The sequence below is a fragment of the Monodelphis domestica genome, chromosome 4 (assembly GCF_027887165.1).
Source record: "Monodelphis domestica isolate mMonDom1 chromosome 4, mMonDom1.pri, whole genome shotgun sequence".
NCBI lineage: Eukaryota > Metazoa > Chordata > Mammalia > Didelphimorphia > Didelphidae > Monodelphis > Monodelphis domestica.
The window spans coordinates 57,458,036-57,477,240 of record NC_077230.1 but is presented as its reverse complement, the minus strand read 5'-3'; the positions used below and the strand labels follow the sequence as shown (position 1 = coordinate 57,477,240).

The window sequence follows — 19,205 nt, the reverse complement described above, 5'->3', positions numbered from 1 at the left end:
ACATAGATGGAATACTTTTGTGCTGGATTCGTACTGGGTGAAATAAAAGTGTGTGTGAAAAGTAAAATTTTTGTCCTGTATACCTGTCTAGGGCATGAGGGTCACTAACCATGGACTCCACCCTACAGTATCAAAAATACAAACTTGGAGCCAGACAAAGAGATGCAAAGATGGTGGCTTTATTGAAACTATGTAAGATGAGTCCAATGTGAAATTCTCAAGATAGCATTTGGCTGGTAACCAGGATCCCCAGCAAGTCCCTTCAAAATAGAGATCGTCCTACCCCTGTCTCTAACACAAACGCCTTTTGACCCTTCTGGCCTGAGTGAGACAGAAAAGCCTGTATCTTTCTTAAAAGAAATTTATTGAAACTTTTCCTTTTAAGTTTATCCTTTAAGTCTATACCCCAGGAAAGTTAGGATACCCCCTTAAGCTAACACCTTTCCCATTACTCTCACTCTCACTCTCCACAAACTCCTTTTACAAACAGAGTTGCTGGTTTAATTTACATTCCAAAAGCAGTTGGAATATCAAAAACCCTTTACAAAGGATAAACACCCCAGCAACAAGTAGCAGCAAGATGGAGCAAAAAGGGAGCATTTCTCCTGAGCAAATTCCCACTGAGAACAGTTCCTTCTGCCTCCTTATCTTGCTAGATACTAAAAGTTTGGGAAATTGTTCAAAATTTATATACATTTAACACTTCTGAATGTTCTTCAAGCTATCAATATTGAAGACAGATTCCGGCCATCCTGATGAGTGATAGGATAAACGTGATGGGAGGGAGGATAAAGAAGAAACAGAACGGAAACAGGTTATTGATAAATTGGGGGAATTTTCGTCTGTTTTCAGTCATTGTCTTGAGCTCTCGAGCTTGAACAGTGTCCTGCTCTTGTGCAACAGCTAATAAAGTCTCCACTTTGCATCTTCTCTCTGCCTCCCGGTTTTGTATTTTGGGATGCTCTGGGGAATCCATTATTAGTGACACCCCTATTCCACACAGCACTGCCCTTTCCTCTTTTGTCTCTGAAACCCTCTTTGGGTTTAGAAAGCAAGCGGAAGTGCCCAACCCCACCCCGCTTTGTCAGGCTGGTAGTCATAGAACTTCTGCTCACAAGCCTCTTAAACCACGCCAAACAGGGCAAACTGAGGCTTCCACTGTTTTGCAATCCTGAACGAGCACCCATCTGTTTGGGACAGGAGAGGGTTTCTAAGGATAGAGTCCCCCTACCCCTACCCTCACCCTCCCATCCCCCTCACTCCCCCCTCTGAACTAAAAATACAAACATGGAGCCAGAGAGAAAGATGCAAAAATGATGGCTTTATTGATTTTAATAGAAAGAGGCATTCCCCTTCTTGGGTGCTCAAAGAATGCTAAAGTATCAGATTTAAGTCCACCAATTTATAAAATTCAGTCACAAACCTCCCCTCTTATCTCTTTCTTTCCATCTTTTTGTTCATGTCATGATTCCTGTCAATCCGAACTCCCAAATTAAAATTTTAAGAAACAGTCTATTGGGTCAGAGGTGTAACAAAATGTATACATATACAACAGAATGAGAACATCTCTTGACATTTTTGGTACCAAAGGAGATAAGGGAGTCACTTAAGTTGTAAAATTTCTCTTGGAAACAAGACTTCCTCAAGGGAAAAAGCACTGGTTAGCACCCCCAATTGAGAAAGGGATGACTAATCTGTTTTTAAATTTCAAAGACCTTTTGTTGACTCTTTATCTAAAAGACTCCAGGACTGTGGGAAAGAGATTGATGAAAGACAAAAGGTTCAAGGGCAATAAACAATCTCCTTGCTTCCTTAAGAACATTCAAGTAACACTTTTACTGTAACTTACAGTGCCCTGAATCAATCAGGCTAGGATTGAGTGGGATGAGATGAAGCACAGCTCAAAAATCTCCCACTGTCAATAAATGGGATGAGAGAGAGGCCTCCTTAGGTTGGGGTGCTGTGACATACCAAACTTTGAGAGTAGTGAGCTAATTTTACTAATACAAAAGAATTATGTACCTCCTATGAGCTTTTCATCCCCCTGAATGAAATGGGGGTTTTGGAAAATGGACCCCTTCCCATTGATAATACTCTGGAGCTGGGGGTTGAAGTAAAAGATGGCTTAATTTTATCTTCTTAGAAGGCACATCCCCTACTTTGGATGCACAGAGATGATCTAACTGATGATAGCAAATGCATGGCAAGTGACTGGCAAATAATTATTTTCACTTGCCTCAGTTTCTCTCTCTACAATAACAATAACATTAATTAGATATAGCTAACACACTTCATCTTCACCAATCATCTTTATCAGGGATCGGTCTTCTCAGGAAATTTGGTCCCTCTGTTCCAAGTTTCTTGCAGAAATTCAGGAGAAGTTTCTGCTAAAAAAAAAAAAAAAAGTCTTTCACAAGGCAGTTTCTAATAATATTTATGAGCACTTAAGTACCAATACTTTTGCAAATAAATTTCTTTACCCTAAGTTCTGTAAGAGACACAAAAATTCTTGGGCTATAACTTTAAGCCTAATATCCAATTTCCAATCATAGTTAATTAAAACTGGGAGGGTCCCCCTTTTCTGTTTCTACAGGACTATAATTAACAAAATCTTACTTAGCTAAAGCTAGCCCTTTAAAGTCTAACCTTCAACTACCAATCTATTTGGTTGTTTGGAAAATGGAAACTCATTTCACAATTTGCATTCTGTGCTGATTATAAGAATTTGTCATGAAGGGAAGGGGAGGTTGCACTGTATCCAAATGAACAGTTCCTGGAAGAACTGCAAGGCCAGAGTCAAGACAGATAACCTGGAAAAACTGTAAGACGTCCTCCCCAAGGCCACAACTGTCGAAACAGATAAGGCCACAATAGATATCCTGTTCTCTTAAGCTGCTCTATATATGTGCACTCCCGATCCTACTAGGGTAACCGTCCTAGTGTGCACTAGTAATAAACCTCTCCCTGCTGTCTTTGCATTGTCTTTGTGTGTTCCTGTGCGGGGTACTTCCACTTGGACCCTAACAGTCATAAAAGGAAAAAGCAGGGGAAAGATCATAACTATCCTCACTGGATCAGAAGGATCTTACTCCATCTTTAAGCTGAGACTGTCCTTTCTCTACTCTCTATAAAGATTTTTCACTTGTTCTCTGAGTTCTTCTCTTGAATGGTGGATCAATCATCAGATAGCCATACTTGAATTCCAAGCTCACAGTAATATCAGTTGAGATTCCAAAAGTCTTTTGCCTTAAATGGCAAATCTTACCCGTTACAGCTTAGAGTAGTTTAACCTCTCATTGGTCCAATTCCATTATTCTGAAATCCAACACTCAAACAAGCTTTTTGTCTTATTTACTTTGCCTACTCTAATGGCTTTTTTTTAATTTTAAAAATTTTTTCCATGTTTACATATTTCATTTTCTTTCCCTCCCCTCCTCTCTTCCAGATCCAATAAGTATTTCCACTAGTTTATACAAATGTTTTCACTTATGCCTATTTCCATATTATTCATTTTTGCAATAGAACAATCTTTTAAAACAAAAACCCCCAAATCATATATCCATATAAACAAATGATAAGTCATTTGTTTTTCTTTGGTGTTTCTACTCCCACAGTTCATTCTCTCAATGTGGAGAATATTCTTTCTCACAAGTCTCTTGGGATTGTCTTGTATTAGCAAAGACCATTACATTGTATTATTCCACAATGTTTCACTTTCTGTGTAAATATTCTCTTGGTTCTGCTCATTTCACTCTGCATCAGTTCCTGGAGACTCTTCCAGTTCATGTAGAAATCCTCCAGTTCATCATTCCTTATAGCACAATAGTATTCAATCACTGTCAGATACCACCATTTGTTTAGCCATTCCCCAATAGAGGGACACCCCATCATTTTCCAACTTTTTGCCACCACAAAGAGTGTGACTATCAATATTTTTGTACAAACATCTTTCATTATTATCTCTAAGGTACAAACCTACTAGAGATATTGGTGAATCAAAGGGTATGCACTTTTTTAAAGCCCTTTGAGTATAGTTCCAAATTGCCCTCCAGAATGGTTGGATCAATTCACACCTCCGCCAGCAATGCATTAGTGTCCCAATTTTGCCACACCCCTCCAACATTTATTATTTTCCTTTACTGTCATATTGGCCAATCTTCTAGGTGTGAGGTGGCTGTTTTGATTTGCATTTCTCTAATTATGAGAGATTTAAAACACTTTTTCATGAGTTTAGAATTTTGATTTCTTTATCTGAAAACTGTCTATTCATGTCCCTTGATCATTTGTCAATTTGGGGAATGGCTTGATTTTTTGTACAACTGACTTAGCTACTTATAAATTTGAGAAATTAGACTGCTGTCAGATGTTTTTGTTATATAATTTTCCCCATTTTGTTGCTTCCCTTCTAATTTTTGTTGCATTGGTTTCATTTGTACAAAACCATTTTAATTTAATGTAATCAAAATTATTCATTTTACATGTTGTATTGTTTCCTATTTCTTGCTTGGTCTTAAATGCTTTCCTTTCCCATAGATCTGAAAGGTATTCTAATGGATTTTTAAAGCCTTACAGATTTACAGATAAAATATTTTTCTCTTTCTCTTTCTCATTTGGTAAATGCCAATTTTGTATATTCTTTATTTTTTCTTACACTAATTTTTAGTCCTTAAAGATTCTTCTTGGTCTACAGTAGATCTAACTTAAAATATATTATCTCCGCTTATTACAATTCATTTACTGCTCTTAGAACACTCAGGGCCATGAGGGCTTTCCCCCTCCTTTTTGGTAGTGAGGAAATAAGATAATTAATTACCTAAACTTACTAGTCTCAAAACTTTCACTCTTTTCCCTTTCAAAGCCTCTGCTCAGAGCACAATAAAATTCTCCGAAATTCCCTGTTTTGCCTTTCTCTCCTCACATACCTACATACTTAAAACCTTAAATATTATATTCCTTCCACTGAACTTTACTTAAAAACCTCATAGTCTGATTAAAACATCTTAAAAACTTATTTCTTTCATATTTTATTTTATTTTATTTTTTAAACCCTTACCTTCCATCTTGGAGTCAATACTGTTCCAAGGCAGAAGAGTGGTAAGGGCCAGGCAATTGGGGTCAAGTGACTTGCCCAGGGTCACACAGCTGGGAAGTGTCTGAGGTCACATTTGAACCTACAACCTCCCACCTCTAGGCCTGGCTCTCAATCCACTGAGCTACCCAGCTGCCCCCTTCTTTCATATTTTAATCCAACAGTTCTCTCTACTTCTTCTACTTACTATTCACCATCATTATTTAAATCAACTTTACCAGGTATGCTTTTACCTGCCAATGAGTAGCTCAAAAGAGCCCAGATTATCATTCTTCTTAAAGATTGCATCATTTACATACTATATCTTCATTTTTTTAAACCTTTATGTGACCTTTTATTTTTTCCCCACATTATTTTTTTAGAATATTTTTCCATGGTTACATTATTTATGTTCTCTCCCTCTTTTCTTCCCTTCCCCCTTCCAGATGACAAACAATTCCACTGGTTTATATATGTATTATTACTTCAAACCTATTTCCATATTATTCATATTTGTAAGAGTAATCTTTTAAAAACTACAACTCCTAGTCATATACCCATATAACCAAATGATAAATCATGTGTTTTTCTTCTGTACTTTGACTCCCATAGTTCTTTCTCTAGATGTTGATAGCATTCCTTTTCATAAGTCACTCAGGATTGTCCTTGATCATTGCATTGTTATTAGTAGCCAAGACTATTACATTTGATTGTCCCACAGTGTTTCAGTTACTGTATATAATGTTCTCCTGGTTCTGCTCATTTCACTCCTCATCAGTTTATGGAGGTCTTTCCAGTTCACATAAAAACCAAATAGTTCATCAATTCTTATACCACATTAGTATTCCATCCCCATTATACACCATAATTTGTTCATCTTTTCCCCAATTGAGGGACACCCGAACAATTTCCAACTTTTTGCCACCACAAAAAGCACAGCCATAAATATTTTTATACAATTTTTTATCTCTTTGGGGATACAAACCCAGTGGTGATATAGAGGATCAAAAGGCATGCATTCTTTTAAAGCTCTTTGGGTATAATTCCAAATTGCCTTCCATAATGGTTGGATCAATTCACAGCTCCACCAGCAATGTATTAGTGTCCCAATTTTGCCACAACCCCTCCAACATCTATTATTTTCTTTTACTGTCATATTGGCCAATCTGCTATGTGTGGTGTGGTACCTCAGAGTTGTTTTAATGTGCATTTCTCTAATCAGGAGAGATTTAGAACATTTTATGTGCTTATTGATTGCATACTATATCTTAAGCTTATTGTCTTATCCAATTCATTTTAGACATTAACTTAGTCCATAGTATAAATCCATAAATCATTTGTGATTAAACAAAATTACATGATACAAGCAGATTGCATTTAAACATGTACTTACATTCAAGCAAAATCATTCTTGTCCAAAGTTCAAATTTTGGTAGTGTGTAATTAGAATCTGTTACCCTAAAAACTACAAACTCAAGCAAAACTATGGGCCCCAGCAAAACTACAATTCCCAATACCCTACTCACTTCCTGTTGTTATGTGGTTATATAGACAGGATGTAAATTGGGTGTACTTCCATCGCTCTTTCTTTTTCTTTTCTGACACAGATTTGATGGAGCAGGGATTTTTTGAGCAGGTAGAAAAAGTTAGTCACATGATTCTATTTTGTCAGATAATAAACTTTATAAAAATAATACTTGGAGTTGCTGGATATTAATTTAAATCTTACAGTAGTAATCCATATATCATTTAACCATATTTCATAGCTCATTCGGCAGTATTCCAAACTATTGATACATGTTCATTTCAAATTTATAGATTTAAACTTTTTCTTTCCTGATGTTCATTGCATTTACCCTTGTGAACACTTTCTAGATTACTCAAAAACTTAGTGCTTCACAACTGTTTTCTTCTAAAAAGTTATTACTAAATTTCTGATACTATAAGTTATTGAACCAATGCACTTCACTAAAAAACTAGCAATTACTGTGGGTTTGCTTCTCATTTGTGTCTTAAAGCAAACTCTGACAAATAGGCTGGCCACACATTACAATGATAAGAACAACATTAATCAATCTTCAATTTTAGACAATTTTGCAGTATTGAGACACCTTTACATTCATTTCATTCTGCTCAAAAAGCACATTTCAGAACCATTTCTTCTTTTCCAAAACCATATATACACATATTCCAACCTTGAAGTTAACACCATTTGAGAAAACCCAATTGAGAGATAAAACATCTCTTTTCTGTACTTCTTCCACGTTCCCTCTCTGTGGCCATAAGAGGAGAAAGGGGAGAAAGTGTTGAACAGATCTTTTTACCAGCCTGTCTTCTCTAAAGCTGAAGGCAAACAATCCCTTTTCACTTAGTTAAGCTATCTTAGAGTTTAAGAAACTCAAAATTCACACTGAAGTGCCTTTTTTGAATCCCTTACCTCACTGTCCTGTCTTTCAAACAGCCTCCCCACGTTTTGGAAAGTAGGGGGAGAAACAGTTACCTTATCAATAACGTAGAGGCTTTCTTCCCAACCATCACCTTTCTTTTTTTTTTAGCCTGATGATACTTACAAATACTGTTGCAGCCCAATTCTGAACTCCTGAATCATTCATTGACTTTTACTTCAGCCTAACACAAAACTCCCTATGGGCATGGAACTTGACAAGAAATTCACATACCTCCTCTTTTTTGAGAGGCAGCCAAAAATCTTAGTTGACTTGTCTTAAACTTTACCAAAAAGGGGAACTGAAAGTTTCTTACCATTCCAGGATCCCAGACAAGCCCCCAGACTGAGTCGGATGAGAATAAGCACAATCTGAAGATCTCCTACTGTCAATAAATTGGATGAGAGAGAGGCATCAGTTTTTATTCTCCATGCAGAAAAGGTGGCAGATTGCCTTAGTAACAATCTACCCTAAATGACAAAATTTGCTAATAGCAAAAAGCATGGCAGACTACCCTAATGACAATCTGCAGCTTCTACATGTAAAATAGACATTTTTTATAGCAATTCTGAGACAAGATTCCACATATACCCCTTTCTCGTCCAGCCTCCTTGCTGGGAACAGTACTGTGACGTACAAAACTTTGAGCACAGTGAGCTAATTTCAATTAAACAAAAGAATTATGTTTCCCCAACAAGATTTTCATCCCCCTAACAAGAGTGACATTCCCCCCAACATTCCCATATTATAACAGACTGGGCTATCATTTGTCTTTGAAGTTAGAAGTGAAAATGTACTTTACCAGGCTGGTTTGTCCTGGGAATAGTTAGATAAGCAACAAATGTTCTTTGTGAATTTAACATTATTGAAACATGCTATTAGATTTAAATGAATAACTCCAGGTTCTTATTTTCCATAGAGTTTATTAATAATCCCTTGAAATAAAGAAAGCAGGTAGGTATAGTTTTAAAGTCTATTTTTCTATTCAAAGTCTAACCACATGTTGATATGACTCTCCGCCAGCCTCTATCACACCGTGTCTAGGGAAGTAGCAAGAGCACCGTAACCCTTTTATTATCCGTCCCCTCACATATGCCTGTGCATTCACACTCATTCATGCAGTGCTGGCACACAAAATGAGTAGGTTGACAGTCCAGGAGGGGAAGGGGATGAAATTCCCTTTCCACAATGCTAAAGGCTTCCCCCTAGGAAAGCTGACTGGACATCTTTGCTCTGGGAATATTGGGAGTTGGGGCAAGCCAACTATTCTACTTTGAGAATCACATACATTTTCATTCCATCTCACACAGAATCCACATGCTGTAAGGGTGATATTAGAAAATAAGTACTGTTTTATTAGTTTAGGGATAAGAGGCTGCTTGAGAAAAGAACTGGAGTTTGAAGCAGAGCTGAGAGAGAATGTTAATTTCAACTGCTGACAATTATAATTGTTTTCCTATGTCAATTATTCTCTCTGGCAATTGGGGAGTTGCTCCCTGATAGTTGGCAGAGACACACTCTGAGACTCTCTCAGGGCTGGAGGGGGTAACATCGTTGACTCTCTCTCTCTCTCTCTCTCTCTCTCTCTCTCTCTCTCTCTCTCTCTCTCTGTCTGAGGGAAAGATCTGAAGGAGCTCAGTGTTTTCCTTTCCCAACTTGGGAAACACTATTGAATATCTATTGTGGTTTTATACATTGTTTAACTCTGAGAAGAACAAAGAAAAACCTGGTCTTTGGTTTGAACACTGAGTCTCTTAAGACTCAGAGTGCTAACTTGATTCTTGTTGAGACTCAACCAGCTAGCCTTTGCCACTTATAATTTGAAGGGGAAGTTAAGATTTATAAGGATAATAGCAGTAGTTTTTATTTAGATAGTATAAATTTGGGTTAGTCAGATTAGGGAAGATTAGTTCCTTGTGGAACCTGGGAATTTATTTGGGTGGATTTAGAATCCCTTAGAATTAGAAATCCTTTATTTATCTTTATATATTTGAATAAATATTTTATGTTTATAATAAGAGTCTCTTTAGCATCCTTTTGCCTGGCCTTGAAGGGAAGTTCACATTTGAGCTTCACTTCATCACTGAGGATACTTTTGATTACCTCTATCGAAAGTATCCGAAAGTATCCAAATAGTTTAAACCTGATTGGTGAGTTAAACAGTTTTGAAGAGTTTTGAACCTATATTAAAGTTTTTCCATCTAAATATTTTATTTTATGACTCGCCAAATTTATTTTTACGATGCTTAGATTGTAAGTTCAAATCCCAAGTAGGGACCAGACAGAGGAGGGAGGAGGGAATCTCACAATTCCTCAGGAACCTATATAATTCTGTATTGCATCCAGGCAATTTGAAGTTTGCCACTAGAACTTTTTGCGTTCCTCATGAGGAAAATAAACAACTGCCTTTTTTTACTCTCTTTTTCTGACTCCAGTTATTTAAGTGAGTAGGGCACTTGTGCTAGGTTTTTCTCTCACTCTTTACCATCTAATGACCTACCAGTATTACAGAGGACTAATGATGAAACATGCCAATCACCTCCTGATATAGAGATGAAGTCTTAGAATACAGAATGAGATAAATATTTTCAAAGACATGGCCAGAATGGAAATTGTTTAGATTAACTGTAAATGTGTATAATGGGCTTTGTTTTTCTTGCTTTCTCAATGAGAAAGGAAAGGGTGGAGTGGGAGGGTAAGAATGTAGATCATTTCTGATTAAAACAAAAAGAAATTTTAACAAAAACTTGAGGACTTTGATAAGTACAATAACCAACCACAATTCCTGAAGACATGATGAAGTGGCACAGGATTTTGCTTAGATAATCCAAATAGTTCAGTTTGACCCAGCATCTTCCAAGTGGTCTCTCAACTCAGTTGGCTTCTCAGAATCTTATTTTTGTTTTCTTTAATAGCATTTTTTAAATTTCTCAAACAACATATTGGGGAAATATAATATCTGAGTCTTAATATTATAGACCCACTGTTATGAATGGAGAAAAGACCTCCTGTATAAATCTCAACATATAAACTCCTTGTGAGAGCTGTTTATTTTTAATTTTTAATAAATTGCCCTGTTCTTTGTATTGTATACCTAGATCCTAGTATGGTGCTAGCATATAGAAGGCACTTAATAAGTGCTTGACTAACATTTTTCAGTGTTCATCTGGGTGTTGCCTTTTCAGTCTCAACCTTAAACGCTCTTGGTATTGATTCTCTTTTTAAGTGATTTTCTGATAGTCTCATGCCCACAGCCTTGGGACATATATTTTTTGGACATGACCAGTAAGAAATTTTGTTTTGCTTCACTATACATGCTCATAATCATTTTGTTTTTCTTGTTTTCTCAAGGTGATGAAGGCGGGATGCGGGAGGGGGAAGAAAGCTGATTTTTGTTTGAACATTAAATGAAATCAAATTTTAAAACTTTTAAAGTAATATTTTAAAATAAATACAAATAACAAACCATGAAGAAGCAATGAAGAGAAATATACATTTGTAAAAAAATATTGGCTAGAGATAATAACTTAGCTGTGACATTATTGTCACATGAATGAAACTGTAAGGGGAACAAGAAATTTAACAATGAAACTGTAAGGGGAACAAGAAACAGATGGAAATGAAAAAGATCTTTCCCCATTTCTATGCCAAGTTCTTTATCAGTGATTGTGAAAGTCCTACATTTCAATTCTAATTTCATAGTTTCCCAGTGTGTTGCATGCAAAGATATTGAAGAAAATAAAGATGGGAAAAGTAGTTGGAATATGCCAAGTACAAAGAGATGTCATATTCCCACTCATGGGGACAATCTTGGGGGAGCCAAGAGGTATATTCTCAAGATAGGTCAAATGAAAGATCTTTCTATTACTTCCAGTAAGGTGGCCAAGAAAGTATCACTTATAACTAATGTGTATATCTTCTTTCCTATAAAGGGCACCCTAATGAAGATATGAGAAGTATGGAGCTAGGTTTTCACAAATGATATTGAGTCGGATAAGATAAAAACAGTCCAAGAATCCCCCACTTACAAAAATGATCTGGAGTCAGAAAGCAGGCTTGAAAAGGCAGCAGTTTTATTATTCATGAGTTTATTATTCATATTTCATGAAAAGGGGAAATGTCCTAATGGCAAGTGCCAAAGAACTAAGCAAAAGACCTCCAGTATATATAGGAAACTCTAATTGCAAATCTTCTCCCACTTCCTACCTTTTCTATCACAGCTCCAGTTGGGGAAGCTGTAACATACAGTATGTGGAGGTTTCTAACTTAGAACAGCAAAGGATGAAAGAAAAGTTATATTCTACATTTTAAGAGATAAAGGAACAACCAAACTACAAAGGATGGCTAGATAACTCAGAAGATTGAGAACTAGGCTTAGATATGGGAGGTTGCGGATTCAAATGTGACCTCACACACTTCCTAGCTGTATGACCCTCGGCAAGTCACATAACCCCATTGTCATTCTTACCACTCTTCTGCCTTGGAACCAATACACAGTATTGATTCCAAGATGAAAGATAAGGATATAAAATAAAGTTTAAAAGTCAAAGGAAGCAAAAAATGTGTTCAGTACTTTTCAGTCATATCTGACTCTTCGTGACCCCATTTGGGTTTTCTCATGGCAAATGAGCTAGAGTTTGCTATTCCCTTCTCTAGCTCATTTTACAAATAAGGAACTGAGACAAATGGGGTTAAGTGGCTTGCCCAGCCTGTCTGAGGCCAGGTTTGATCCCAGGAAGATGAGTCTACTGCATCCACCTAGCATACTCATTAAAGTATTTGCCACTGACATGGAGAATGTCCAGGCAAGAGTCAAGATGGAGAGCTGATGTTTCAGATGATATTATGCCAATTGCATCACTGACAAACACAAGGGATGACCTCCTAAATGATCATTCCAAAGAGTTCTACCATCCACACAAGAAAAAATAAATGGAAAATGAATATTTATGCCTAGTCTATGATATGATAACTATGAACTCAGCCCAGAATTGAGAATGGGGTGAGCTGAGGAGAATCGATTATCTTTGGAAGGCTTTACATGACCCCAAATTTATCCCTGAATCAAAAACTATGTTTTAAAATATTAATATTCTTCCACTGCTGTTGATATGGCTACAAGTCATAGAATACTGCATTTAAGAATAAAAGTTGCAGGTCCCCAGAGGACAGTGAAACGGTTAGTATATGGTGGGCATGCATAGATTTCAACACTTTTCCAAAGAATAGACAGGAGAACTTAACAAAAAAATAGAGAACTAAAAAGTTATGTAGACTGATAGGAGGCAGTTAAGTGACCCTGACTCCTGAATGCGGAGTCAGAAAGATTTGAGTTCAAATCCAACTTTGTGACTCTGGAGTAGTCACTTAACTTCTGCCTTGGTTTTCTCAACTATAAAAGGGATGATAATAGCACCTATCTCACAGGGCACATAGTAGGCATTTTAATAAAGGTCTATCCCCTAGCCACTCCTTTTCATGTAGTGAGGACAAGGAATAATCAGATAGCTCAAGGGTCCCATTGGTCTCCTTTTAGAGGATTTACAGGAGGTCATAGAGAAGTATCTCATAGGGTGAAAAGGTATCAAGCTAATTGTGATCATTACCTGTTGTAATTAGAATGAATACACAAAGTGTGTTTGTCAGTAATGAACACAAGTAAAATATAAGTTCCACAAGAGAAGGGACTGTTTCTTTTTCTCTTTTTTGGGGGGACAAGGGGTAGGACCTTTATATCATCATCACTTAGCACAGAGCCTTGAATATAGAAGTTCATAGATTTAGAGCCAGAAGAAAACCTCACAGTTATCTAGTTCAAACCTATCAGTTTGTAGTTGAAGAAACAGAGGTCCCATAAAGCTAAGTGACTTGCCCAGGGTCACAAGGTTGGTTTTTGTCCTTTCTGAAGAGAACTAATGACATCTTGGGGGGATGTCTTTACTTGTCCATGAATTGGATTTAAGTGAGGCAGAGTTGCACAGAATCATCAGCCTCACTCTCTCTTCCAGTCATCCAAGTTTGGTGTCAGGACCACTGGAGATAGCCCAAGATACAGTGGATAGACCATTGGCTTCTCTGCTGTCTAACTAAGCTCTATGCTATCTACAGTGACTGCTTCAGTCACCTTCTGGAACCACTGGATCATTGGAACAAACTGTTCTCATCCACCCATTCTGCAAGGAGAAGTCTTCATGTGCTTGGGGTTGAATCCTCCTAATTCACTGATGAATTTGAGGTCTATGGATTACCCTCAATCTGGTTTAGCCCATGGATGTGGCCACTGCCCACACTATAGCTTCCTGGAACTACAGATGAAAGCTGGGGGACAGGTGGGCACCAAAGGAGGAAAGTGGTCCTGAAAAGGGCTTGGCAAGCCCTCACCCCAGAAAAACTGAGGATTTTAATCCATGTCCTCAAACTCCAAATACAGCACTCTTTCTACTTCATCTCTACCTTTTAATAAATGCTGTTGTCTGTTGATGAGAAAATGGTTCCATCAAGATATCAAAGAGTAGCTCCTGCTTAGGGGGCTCAGATTCCTGGGATGCACAGCAGTGCACGGGGTGCTTTAAGAAAACATGATTCTGGGGGGTGGGGGGAGAGAGACAGAAAGAGACAGAGAGTGAGAGGGACAGAGAGGGAAAGGGCAAAGATGCTTGAGAAGTTTGCTATTTCCTTCTCCAGGTGATTTTACAGATGAGGAACTGAGGCAAACAAGGTTAAGTGATTTACCCAGGGTCACACCGCTAGTAAGTTTCTGAGGCTGTATTTGAACTCATGAAGATGAATCTTCCTGATTGCAAGCCTGGCACTGTATCCACTGCACCACCAAGTTATCCTAACAATGTTACACTCCTGGGTCTATCCCATCCAGGGGCAAATGTAAAATTCAGTGTTTTTAGCACTTAGTGCTTCATGATATGGCTCCATCCTAGTTCTCTGGTCTTCTTACATCTTATAGCATTCCATCCCCCAGGTACTCTGACATCCAGTGATCCTGACCTCCTGACTGTTCCTCAGACAAATACTCCAGTCTCCTGACTCACTTTCACTGGCTCTTCCCCATGCCTAGAATGCACTCCCCACTCCAGGCTGCCTACTGTCTTCCATGGCTTCCTTCAAGCACTATCTAAAATTCTACCTTCTACAAGAAGCTTCTAATTCTAGTGCCTTCCCTTTTTTGTTGATTATTTACAAATTAGTTTGTAGAGAGCTTGTTTGCACATAGTTTTTTGCACCTTGTTCCATCCCCAACCCTAATCAGATTGTCAGCTCCTCAAAGGCAGGGATTATTTTTTATTTTCTTTGCATCTTCAAGGCTTAGCATGATGTCTGGCATTTAACAGACGACAAATATTGATTGATTGATTGATTAACTAGATAGGCATCAGTAATGCCTCGCAGCCTCAGAGAGACTGTAAGAAACCATGGAAAGTAATTCAGTTCTACAAATGGTTAAACAAATTCTTGCCATATAGAAGGTGCCTTGCTTGTTCCTAAAAAGACACATATTTGCTTCAAAAGAAACTGTTTTAAATCCCTGGAACCCAGGAGCCTACATCTTATTAGGATAATTCTCTCCCCTCTAGCACAGCCTCACCAAATCCCTCTCAAACCACGAGAGGGCAATAGCTACCCATAAGCAGTGCAGTTCCTCACCTCACCAGTCTTTAGATCAGGCCATGTTTTATGGGCTTCCAGAAGCATAAGGTAGAGATAGATGAAGACTTGAATGTCAGCAGGGGCCTCCAAACGCTTTATTGCAGTCACCACCAAAGAACCTCCCCTCCACAGCACAAGGCTTCCCATTCCTTCCCTTTATAAATGCTCACAGCTACTTTTCTTCCTCCTTCCCTAATGGGCTTGACCACAAGAGGTCACTATGTACTTGCCTGGAAACTGTCTGAATCCAAAAGGGAGGTTACATTTTCTTATTTGTGGAAGAGAATTCAGTAACCTTGACAATTCATTAAACAGAACTTCAAATGAGTCAAAGGATAGTAGACATTTCTGGGGAAGACAGAATGGAGTGAGACTTTAGTGAGCCTTGACATCAGGAAGACCGAAGTTCAAATCCCTCCTCAGATACTTAACCAGCTGTGTGACTCTGGGCACGTTATTTAATGTCTCTGCTTCAGTTTTCTTTAAAATGGAGGGTTAGATTCAATGTCTTCTAGAGTCTCTTTCAACTCTTAAATCATTTAATTTAGATTTAATTTAGATTTAATGATTCTATGACATCTATGATCTGTAAAGATTAGACTAAGGAGGTCGACAAAGTGAGAACAGTTTAACAGAAATTTTGTTTAAGAAAGAAGTACAGATAGAAAGATAGAAAAAAAGGAGATGATTGATCTTAGACCCTATAAAAATGCCTAAAATTCCTAATACTACCTAAAATTTCCTAAAACTATCTCTAACTGTCTTCTCAGGATAGGTTCTTCTGCCTGGAACATCAGGCCTATCTAACCTACACTATCCATAAATGATTTACTAACGACCTAACTCCCTAAAATAATAGACAGCCACCACTCACTCACTCCTTCAATTAGTTTTCTATAGCAGCCCAACTGTCAGTAGCCAACTGACAGCAGATCCTTGCCTCAGAGACAGACCTTCTGCTCTCTAGAGATCCCAGAGGCAAAAGACCTTCAACTGTCAGGCTGCTTCCTTTATCTCTTCATTGACCAACTGTCCCCCCTAACTTCCTGTCAGAGGGCCAGCTATTTCCTCTCCTCAATCCTTTTCTCCCTAGTAATGTAAAATCTTCAGCTCTGGCTCACTGACTCCTGTCAGTTCTGATCTACTTAGAAATCTTGCTCTCTAGAGTCTTAAGGAGACAGAGGGAGAGATTAAGAAGATCCCTTTAACATATCTTATGACTCTTACAATCGGGATTACAGCCCCCCCCCCAAATAATTAGGCTACAAGTCAGATTCAGAAAAAGGATAAAAGGCCAAGAAAAAAAAGAACTTTGATTTAGGACAGTTCTCTCCAACTGATGGAAACTGAAATTACTCTTGTGTTTAATAACATCCAACAAGTGACAGACTTGGAAATTACCATATGCTCTGAAAATACATTGGAACAAGAAATACAGATGGCATACCCAGGCTATCCCTGTATATGCCTGTAAAGTACAGGGCAGCCTGCAGAGGGCTGGTGTAACTGAAACAACCTGGGTCAGGGAAGTGCACAAATGGTTTATTCCATGCAGCTTACACTAGGGAAACACTGTAGTGTTTTGTTTTGTTTTTTTTTCCCCAGGGTACCCTCCTTGTCAGGGTCCTGGAGGCTTCTGAGCCCCAGCTGAGAATCAGAGCAACCTACTTTCAGGCTCCAGGCTTTCTTGGCCAAACCCTATTCTGAAGTCCCAATCTCTTGCTCCTTGTACGTAGCTTTAGGCCAGGCTTGTCCCTATTGCCTGAGCTCAAAGGCTTCCATGAGTTCTACTCCTAGTGGGACTATTCTATCTAGACCCCTTCCCTGGGGCCTGCAGATTTCTGGCTGTCTCTGTGCAGATTTCAGCTGAGAAAATACACCTACTGAAGTTTCTCCTTGGATTTCTTGATCATTGCCTAGCCTAGAGATCTTTGCTTTAATCTTTTCTATAGTAGTGATGAGAGAGCCAAATTATTCTGCTCCTGCCCAACCTGCCATCTTGAGGAGCATCAATAACATTGTTCAAAGACACTGAGCAGAAACATCAAGTGAAGCATAAATTGTGTTAAAAATGACCATCATAACCTCTGACAAAGGTCTAATTACCTAAATTTACAAAGAGCTAAACCAATTATACAAAAAATCAAGCCATTCTCCAATTGATAAATGGACAAGGGACATGAACAGGCAATTTTCAGTCAAAGAAATCAAAACCATTAATAAACACATGGAAAAGTGTCCTAAATCTCTGATAATCAGAGAAATGCAAATCAAAACAACTCTGAGGTATCACCTCACACCTAGCAGATTGGCTAACATGACAGCTATGAAAAGTAATGAATGCTGGAGGGGATGTGGCAAAGTGGGGACATTAATGCATTGCTGGTGGAGTTGTGAATTGATCCAACATTCTGGAGGGCAATTTGGAACTATGCCCAAAGGGCGACAAAAGACTGTCTACCCTTTGATCCAGCCATAGCACTGCTGGGTCTGTACCCCAAAGAGATAATAAGGAAAAAGACTTGTACAAGAATATTCATAGCAGCGCTCTTTGTGGTGGCAAAAAATTGGAAAATGAGGGGATGCCCTTCAATTGGGGAATGGCTGAACAAATTGTGGTATATGTTGGTGATGTAATAAGACTGTGTTCAAAGGAATAATAAAGTAGAGGAATTCCATGGAAACTGGAACAACCTCCAGGAAATGATGCAGAATGAGAGTAGCAGAACCAGGAAAACATTGTACACAGAGACTGATACACTGTGGTACAATCTAATATAATGGTCTTCTCTACTAGCAGCAATGCAACGATCTAGGAAAATCCAGAGGAATTTATGAGAAAGAACACTATCCACATCCAGAGAAAGAACTGTGGGAGCAGAAATGTAGAAGAAAAATATATGATCAACCACATAGTTCTATGAGTATATGATTGAGGATGTTGACTTTAAATGATCATTCTATTGCAAATATTAATAATATAGAAACAGGTTTTGAACAATGACACATGTATATTGGAATTGCTTGTCATCTCTGGAAGTGGGGAGGGAAGAGGAGAAAAAACAGAAATCATATAATTATAAGAAAAATATTCTAAATAAATAAAAAATTTTTTAAAGAATAAAGAAAATGACCATCATCAACTAGAGTGGAGAAGTGCATGGTGAGTGGGAGCAGGCTGCAACACATAACAGACGCAGAACTTGAGGAACAGGAGCGAAGAATGTTATCAAAGAAATGTGTACCAGAAAGGAACGATCACCTGACAAGGGCAATGGATGAGAGAGGGATTGTTTAAGTGTATCAGTGATACACTAGTGATATCAGGAGAAAATAAAGCATGTCCCTAGCATGTGGCAGACATGTGGGAGGACATAGAGAAGAATTGCACAAGATGGTAGGCAAGAATGGGATTGGATATGTATCACTGGAGCAAACATCCAAGTCAATGAGATCACAAATGCATTGGAGTAAATTTTTGAAGGCGCATGATTTTAAAATTGAATTGAAAGCATGATGACTTATCCTGGCATGGGAACATAATTCAGAGACAAAGGGCAGAACTAAGATTCCATCTCTTGGTTTTATGCAGAGGCAAGTGAGACCTTACTTCTACTCACAATTAGTATCTATTAATGTAAAGTATGAAATACCCCTTTTTTTCCTTTTTTTTAAACCATTCCTGTGCTAAGATCATTCTAAGTTATATGACTATTTCAATCAACTTCAAAGGCTCTGTGAAGGAAGATTTTATCCATTCCTAGAGAAAAAACTGATATATGGAACTGCATAGAATTGTGTAGTTTCACATATATGTACATATATGTCAAATGCTGACTGTCGACAGCACAGGGTTGGGAGGAAAGGAGAAAAAGAAAGAGCTTGGATCTCAGATGTAACCCTAAAAAATAATAAACTTTTTTTAAAAGGGGGGGACGTCCTATAATTTCACTGTTATGAGAAGTTCCTGGAGAAGAATTCCCCCTAACAAAGATGAGTACCTTCTCTGTAACTAATAGTCTTGGAGTGTT

General features: G+C 38.0%; 1 long non-coding RNA gene across 1 annotated transcript; it reads right to left on the bottom strand.

Annotated features, from left to right (window-relative positions):
- Positions 1 to 1,289: 1,289 nt before the first annotated feature.
- On the bottom strand, positions 1,290 to 15,353 carry LOC130453643 (uncharacterized). Its single transcript, XR_008911088.1, has 3 exons — positions 15,172 to 15,353; positions 7,829 to 7,897; positions 1,290 to 2,387 (listed from the first exon to the last, which is right to left on the bottom strand). It is a non-coding gene; the product is annotated as an uncharacterized LOC130453643 (long non-coding RNA).
- Between the last annotated feature and the right edge of the window lie 3,852 nt (positions 15,354 to 19,205).